Consider the following 8,090-nt stretch of genomic DNA (forward strand, 5'->3'; position numbering starts at 1 on the left):
GCCTTCCACTGACATAGCAGAATTTGAGGATCAAAGTGGAGAAGGCCTTTCCTTTTTCCATTCCTACCACCACATGCTTTTCAAAGTTGTTTTACCCATGTTCTGTAATTTCTTCTCCCATTCTTCTTTCCACAGTCAACTTGTGCCTTATTCCCTTCCTCAAAACCTGCCACTTTCTTTCATCTCATTTCTGGTTCTTTTACAATCCCTTTCTTCTCCTAAATCAGCTGTCCTCTTTTATCCTCTTCCTTTCAATTCCCTGTTTATTAATCACTAATATCAAAGGTTAATAAATATTATCTCGCTTTCAGATTCCCTTCTGCCCCTTAGCCCTCAGACCTTCTTTTTCCTTCTTCTTCTGAACCTCTGTCTGGTAGACACTTCTCCTCAACATGAAAGCAGTTGCTGGTGGTGGCATTGGCCCTGTCCAAAGGCTATGGCATGGGTAGGGGCTGGGGCAAGCAAGTGAGGAAGCCCTGGGCAGGCTGAGACATTGTGACCCCCCTGAAAGTGACCCAAAGCCAACAGCTTGGTCCGGGCCCAGACCACTCTTTGAGGAGCACTGGTCTAGACTCCAGTTCACTGGTTCTCGAAGGGTGTAGCACATCACACTTGGTGTGGCAGGAGAGGAAGGAAAGTGTGGCGAGAGGAGTCAAGGACGACAATCAAAGAAACATTTCAGTGCAGTATTGTATGGATAATTTATATATATGGATTTGCAGACTATGGATAGATTCCCCCTCCCCCCCAAAAATAAATGAGATCTCATTTTAGTTTCAGAAATTTATCCATTGCTCTGCCCTTGCTTCCTTGTTTTACAACTTTAAGAACAGCTCCAAAAGTCATCCTGTCCCAATAAATATTTTTTTTATATAATATTTATTCAAATTTTAAAGATTACAAAGAGAAAAAAGAAAAAAACAAGAAAAGAAAGAAAAATACAAACAATTAAAAAAACCCCAGATCAAACCTTTACATAACTTTCTTTCCTTTGCTTATTTCCTTGACCTCCTCACACCTCCCTTTTTTGTATTCTAGTTCAATTAGATATTTCAGCAAATCCTTTCCAGCTTTGTTTTTATCCTAATAATTTATCTTAATATACTGTAATTTTACATTCTCGTCTTTCACCAGTTAACAAATCCATTTTTACCTAATCCTTTATATCATTTCTGCTAAAACCACATTACTTCATTCCAACATCCTTCTAACATTCCTTAATTTTACATTGTTTCTGTAGATAAACTTTAAATTTATTCCAATCTTCTGCCATCAACTCTTCACCTTGGTCTCGAATTCTGGCAGTCATTTCCCCTGACCCAATAAATAACCTGTTTTCACCATTTTCGCTCTCAGCCTGGGAAGAAGTGTGGTCTGTTGAACTGCAGATGGCTCAGTAATGAACCTTATCAGTTCCTTGGCATGTTCGCAGACTTATTTTATCCTTTCGTCCAACTGAAGATAAATAATACTTCCAATTAAATTAGATTCCAAGTCCTTTTAGCGTTATTCACTTCACTTTGTAAATACAGTGGTATCTCGGGTTACATACGCTTCAGGTTACAGACTCCGCCAACCCAGAAATAGTACCTTGGGTTAAGAACTTTGCTTCAGGAAGAGAACAGAAATCATGCTTCGGCCACGCGGCAGCAGCAGGAGGCCCCATTAGCTAAAGTGGTGCTTCAGGTTAAGAACAGTTTCAGGTTAAGAACAGACCTCCGGAACGAATTAAGTACTTAACCCGAGGTACAACTGTAATAAAGGATGGGAAACAGTCAGCTCTAAGTTTCCGTCGTAAACCTTTTGCAAAATAGAGCTTCACTCCCTTTTCCCTTTTTTTTACACACACAGTTCCATTTAATGTTGTATTCCAGCTCTATAATCCAGTTTCATTCCTCCTTACTTGTACATATATAATTCTAATTAGCATTCAAGGGAGGTTTGCCGAATCATAAATACAGAGGAAGAAACTTCATATAAAGAAGCTGCAGGCTCCCCTCCGCCACACCGTATTTCGCACTGACTGAAGTTTTCTCTCAGGTTCAAACCTTAACGGGCTTGCAGCTGGTTCTGTTCCGCAGTATATTATCTCATCTCTTCTAGCATGTGCCTGTACTTTAGTCCGAACTAAGCTCTAATTAGCAGAAGAACCTCTGCTTCTTAATGGCGGCGTAGGAGGGTTTTCAGCAGGGTAAGTACTTTTGCACTCAGCACCTCCCTGCCTCCTGCTTTCCATTCTGGAGCGAGAGCCAGGTACTGATATGAACTGGGAGTGAAGCCCATTCCCCTCTGTCCCTGGGGGGAACTTGCAAGGATAATTACCCTCAATCATTCTTGTTTTTCCTTCGCCAACGATCTCCCGCTGTCGTGGGAGCTGCCTCTGCTAAGGCAGACCGGAACCGGGAGCTGAAAAATGTATGTCTTTTAGTTTTTGAGTTGTGTGACTCAGATTAGGTCTAGTAGACCCAAAAAATTAAGCAATGTGGACCAAAGGTTCTTCTGTGATTAGGGGCCCTGAAACTTAAGTTTCATTCATTTCATAGTCTCTGGTCTTCTCCCTTAATGTCCCAAGATGTCAGCAGGCAAGGCATTGTGAGCCCATGGAGTGATTCTCAACCACTTTGGCTGAGCAATCGTATTCGTACGACTCTAGAGAGGCTTGTGTGCAACCAGGGAAATATGGTGAATGACACGGCCCAGTCAGAAAAAGAGATCACTTGCTACTCCTGCTTTGATGTGCATCTGTGAAGGTGTGGATTAGAAATGCGTTATTAAATAATTAAACGTGGAAATGTCGTTCAAAATGTGTTCCTTACTGACTGGCGCTGATCCTTCAAGATCTAATACCATAATGAGTCCTGACACTGTTGATTGGAGTTTTCTGACATGGAGCCACATTCATATTTTGCATATGGTACATGAAGGATGAAAGAATAAAGACAAGCATTTCCCACACAAAGTTCTTGCGACTAAAATGTCTACTTTATTGGTATCATCATTTAGCATCCAAATGTGTTATTGTTGACATCCAGATCCAACTAGCGTCCCAAATTTCCTAAGAGACCGCCTAGAAGACGGTCTTGAGGCACAGAGTCTTGGAGAGCATCAAGCTCTGCAGATATAGGATCTGGAATGAGAGTTGAAGACAGGATTGTTAGTTCCTTTCAGGGACACAGGGATGTCCTGTGCCCTTAGCAGCTCTGCGCTGTCACAGCAAGCCTGCCTACTTAGTTTATTTACAGGAAAGTCTTGCACATCAAAGAGGGGATTTCTAGAAAGTCTAAATGATTGTACCCTAGAACAGTTGGTCATGGATGTGACCAGAAGGGTGGCAATTCTGGGCATTCAGGACCTGGTGGAAGATGTGTTGTCAAGCCAGGAGGGAGCCGTGCCCACAGTGCTATTAAACTAAACATACATGTGAATGGCCAATTGCCAAAAAAACCCAACACAGTCAAATTTGATTTCAAAAGATGAAACAACCAAAAATTACAGGACGGGCAAAAGTTGAAAAGTCATATCAGTGATGGTCACCTACTTGGGTGGTTCTAACAGAGGATTAGATAAATTCATGGAGGACAAATCTATCATCTGCTACGAGTTGAATACAACTGCAGGTGGGCAGAGTACTGCTGCGCTCATAGGATATTGCAGGCTTCCCAGGGGCATCCTGCGGCAACTGTGGGAACAGGATACTGGACTGGATGAGACGCTGGCCTGATCCAGCTTGTTCATCTTATGTTTGTAGGGAAGGGTAGGAAACGGAGGCAGACAGTTTTGCTGATCAACAGTGGTTCCCATTTTGAATGCCAAGATACTCACCGGTCCCGTGTTCACCTTCATATGGTCCTAGAGGGAGAAAGTAGGAAAGCGTGAGACCTCCTTCCAGTCATTGGCAGCCTAGGTTGGCTGAAGTTATTCTACTGCTCTGTTTACTTAAACCTCATCAAATTTCATCAGCATTTGGGGGCCATTTTCCTAATCCTTCCATCAGTAAAAAAGATAAATGGGTGTCAACTACTTACGTGTGGACACCATGGCAAAAGCAACCCAAACAACCAAAAGGAGGACCCAGAATTTCATGATGATCACTGAAGAGGAGAGGAAGATTCTCAAGATTCTTGGAGGGACGTCACAAACTGACGGTTCACCTGGATCCAACTTCTCTTTCTTATAAAGGCACAACCTTCCAATCAAATGCGTTGGCTGAGCTGATGCAGTTTTGGAGCCTTGAACGGATTAGCTAGTAAGCAACCTTTGTCTGTGAACACCCCCCCCCCGTAAAAATAAACAAGACAGCATGTGATGGTGTGTGCAGTGTGCCATGGGCTATGTGCCCTTTCTTAGGATTAAGTCTTGGTTTTTAACTGCCACTTTATTCAATCTCCGCCTCGCTTCCAAGGAGGGACCCTTAGATAAACTAAGGCCAACAGCCACCCAAGTGTTTGTGAAAGCGCTCAAACTCCTTCACAGACTGCCAGCTGGGAATGTAGCCTTCCACTGACATAGCATTTGAGCAATTTGAGGATTGAAGGCCTTTCCTTTTTCCATGCTTTTCAAAGTTGTTTTACCCATGTTCTGTAATTTCTTCTCCCATTCTTCTTTCCATAGTCAACTTGTGCCTTATTCCCTTCCTCAAAACCTGCCACTTTCTTTCATCTCATTTCTGGTTCTTTTACAATCCCTTTCTTCTCCTAGATCAGCTGTCCTCTTTTATCCCCTTCCTTTGTATTCCCTGTTTATTTATCACTAACATCAAAGGTTAATAAATATTATCTCACTTTCAGATTCCATCTGCCCTTTAGATCTTCTTTTTCCTTCTTCTTCTGAACCTCTGTCTGGTGGACACTTGTCCTCAACATGAAAGCAGTTGCTGGTGGTGGCATTGGCCCAGTCCAAAGGCTATGGCATGGGTAGGGGCTGGGGCAAGCAAGTGAGGAAGCCCTGGGCAGGCTGAGACATTGTGACCCCCCTGAAAGTGACCCAAAGCCAACAGCTTGGTCCGGGCCCAGACCACTCTTTGAGGAGCACTGGTCTAGACTCCAGTTCACTGGTTCTCAAAGGGTGTAGCACATCACACTGGTGTGGCCGGAGAGGAGGGAAAGCGTGGCGAGAGGAGTCAAGGACAACCATCAAAGGCAGACTTCCGGAGGTGGCGCGAAACGGCAATGGCGGTCCTCTTCGCGCTGTGAAGAGGGGCTCCGCTGGAAAGGGTCGTCCGCTACGGCAAAGCAGAGACCCATTAAGAAAAACCACAGGCAGAGCGAACCTGTGGCCGTGGGACTCGGCGGGCACCAGAAGCCCCCCCAGAAACGAAGAAGGAACCCCGTAAGGGGCTCCGGAGCGTGGAAGGGGGAGTGGTGCTGTGAGTTCATTGCTCTTTCTGCGGAAGTGAAGCCGCGCGGCTGCTACCGATGAGCGCCAACCTTTTTTCCTGGAACATCAGACTCCAAACTACAAACCTGTGAGTAGGGGATCTTAAAAATTTGGGACTAAAGTGACTGAAATTCGGCTAAAAGTGGGAGACGTAACCAGGAAGTCCGTCTCCTGACTGTGCTTAAAGGATTAAAGCAAAGATTTTGACAAGCTGGAAGCATTCAAAAAGGGCTGTAAAAAGTGTGGACTTTTGTGCAATAATTGAACTTTGTTTTTAATAATAATAATTGAAAAGAGATAATTTTGCTTTAATTTTGTTGGCTTTTGACTGGACCTCTCCTCTCCTTTGTGGATTTATAAATAACTGAGAAGCCCAAAGTCGCGGACTGCCGGGGCAATAAAGAGATTGGCTAAAACAAAAGCTAAACAACTAGTACAAACAACTTTGACTTCTCAGCTACGCAGATCTTCTGTCCCAGCTGTTTTAGTACAAGAAGAGGTAGTTGCGCAAACTGCACCAAAGGATATGGCATCTGGAGAATCTGAAACAGTTTTAAATCAAATCCTGGAACAACTGGCAATTTTAAATAAAAAGGCGGATGAGCATTCGTCCAAAATTGACCAAGCAACAGCCACTATTAGCAAACTGACTGATCAAGTTGCTCAACATACACAAGCAATTGGGAACATCCAGGAAGCAACTGTGGAAAATCGTAAATTGGCTGAGGAAGCCAAACAGAAAGCAGAGGTAGCCAACCAGAAAATTGACGCATTAAAAGTGGAGGTAAAGCCCTTGCACAAACAGATCAATGAACAGCAGGCCTATCTGGCTATGACGGAACTGAAGAATAGGGGAAATAATCTTAGGTTGAGAGTAATCCCAGAACTTGAACAGGGAGATCTGATTGGTTATTTGACATCAGAAATTACAAAGTTCTGGGGTATAGAAGAAGATAAGGACTTTAAAATTGTAACTGCTTTTATATTGGGAAGAGTGGTGAGGAAAGACAGATCCAGAGACTGTTTGATCATCTTGAGATCTAAGCAAGAGAGAGATAAAATACTAGGCCTTCATTTTGGAAAATCACTTGTTATTCAAGGCATCAAGGCAGAAATTTACAAAGATATCCCGAAACAACTCTTGGCTCTTAGAGACACTTATATAGAATTAACAAGACTACTGAGAAGCAACTCAATTCCCTTTAGGTGGGAGTTTCCTCAAGGACTATCCTTCAACTTCAAAGCAAAGAAAGTTAAAATCAAAACAGCAGAAGATCAACAAAAGTTTTTGAACGACCACGAAGAGGACCTACAGAAAGGAACAATAGGATCTTGGCCACCTCCTCCACCTGAATCTACACCTGTACCTACACCCTCGGGACCAGAGGACCAAAAGAAAGAGACGCCACCACAGGACTAACAGACTGGTTCAGGATGTCTCTGCAGCTTCTTAGTTGGAATATAAATGGCGGAAATTCCCCACAAAAAAGAAGAATAATTTTTCATATATTGAAAAAAGAACAATTGGACATTATTTGCTTGCAAGAAACACATGTGACTAGGCTCCACAGAAAAGTGTTAATTAATAAAAGATTAGGCCAAGAATTTATTTCATCGGACAAAGTTAAGAAAAGAGGAGTGGTGATTTATGCAAAGGAGAGCCTGTCACCAAAACTCTTATTTAAAGACGAGCAAGGAAGAATTTTGGCAATTGAAATACAGGTCTAAGGAGAAAAGTTTTTAATATTAGGAATTTATGCACCGAATGAGGGGAAATCAGAATTTTACAGGAAACTGCATGAGACAATTCTGGACTATCTGGACTATACCAACATCATTATGATGGGAGATATGAATGGGGTGGTCTCTACAAATATGGATAAGTCACAAAATCAAAATTTAACAAATGACGGCAGACTACCTAAAACTTTCTTTGAACTAACTGACAATATGGACTTGATTGATATATGGAGGACAAAGAACCCCTTAGGCAGAGAAGGAACTTTCTTTTCTGAAGCCCATCTGTCATGGACAAGAATCGACCAAATATGGATAACTAGAGGACTGGCACCCAAGACTAGAAAAGTGGAAATCTGCCCAAAAACCTGCTCCGACCACAATGCTATGAAAGTGGAAATGAGACTTATTCCAACCGGTTCCTTCAGATGGAAAATGAATGACACCCTATTAAGAGATCAGGAGATTGTCAAGAAGGCCCAAAAAACCTTAAAAGACTATTTTGAAATAAATTTGAATATTACGGTGGAAAAAAGAATAATCTGGGACGCAAGTAAAGCAGTTATGAGAGGGTTTTTGATACAACAGAACACAATAAAGAAAAGACTTTGGAATGAAAAAAAGGATAAGATTTTAGATAAGATAAGAGATGGTGAGAAAAAATTGAGATCAAAACCTAAATCACAGGAGGTTCTGAGAGAAATTAAATTCTACCAAGCTCAATACGCTAAATTGATAAATCAAGAAGTCGAGTGGAAAATTAAACAGATGAAACAAAGATCATTTGAATCAGCGAATAAGTGTGGGAAACTGCTTGCATGGCAGTTGAAAAAGAGACAAAAATTGAACACGGTTATCAATTTAGAGATTGAAAGGAGGAATATCCAGAAACCAGAGGAAATTAGAAAGTGCTTCCAGAGATATTTCAAACAACTTTATATGCAAGGGCCGCAGGAAGAGACTGAGATAGACCACTT

The sequence above is a fragment of the Podarcis erhardii genome, assembly GCF_964252035.2.
Source record: "Podarcis erhardii genome assembly, chromosome: 2".
Classification (NCBI taxonomy): domain Eukaryota; kingdom Metazoa; phylum Chordata; class Lepidosauria; order Squamata; family Lacertidae; genus Podarcis; species Podarcis erhardii.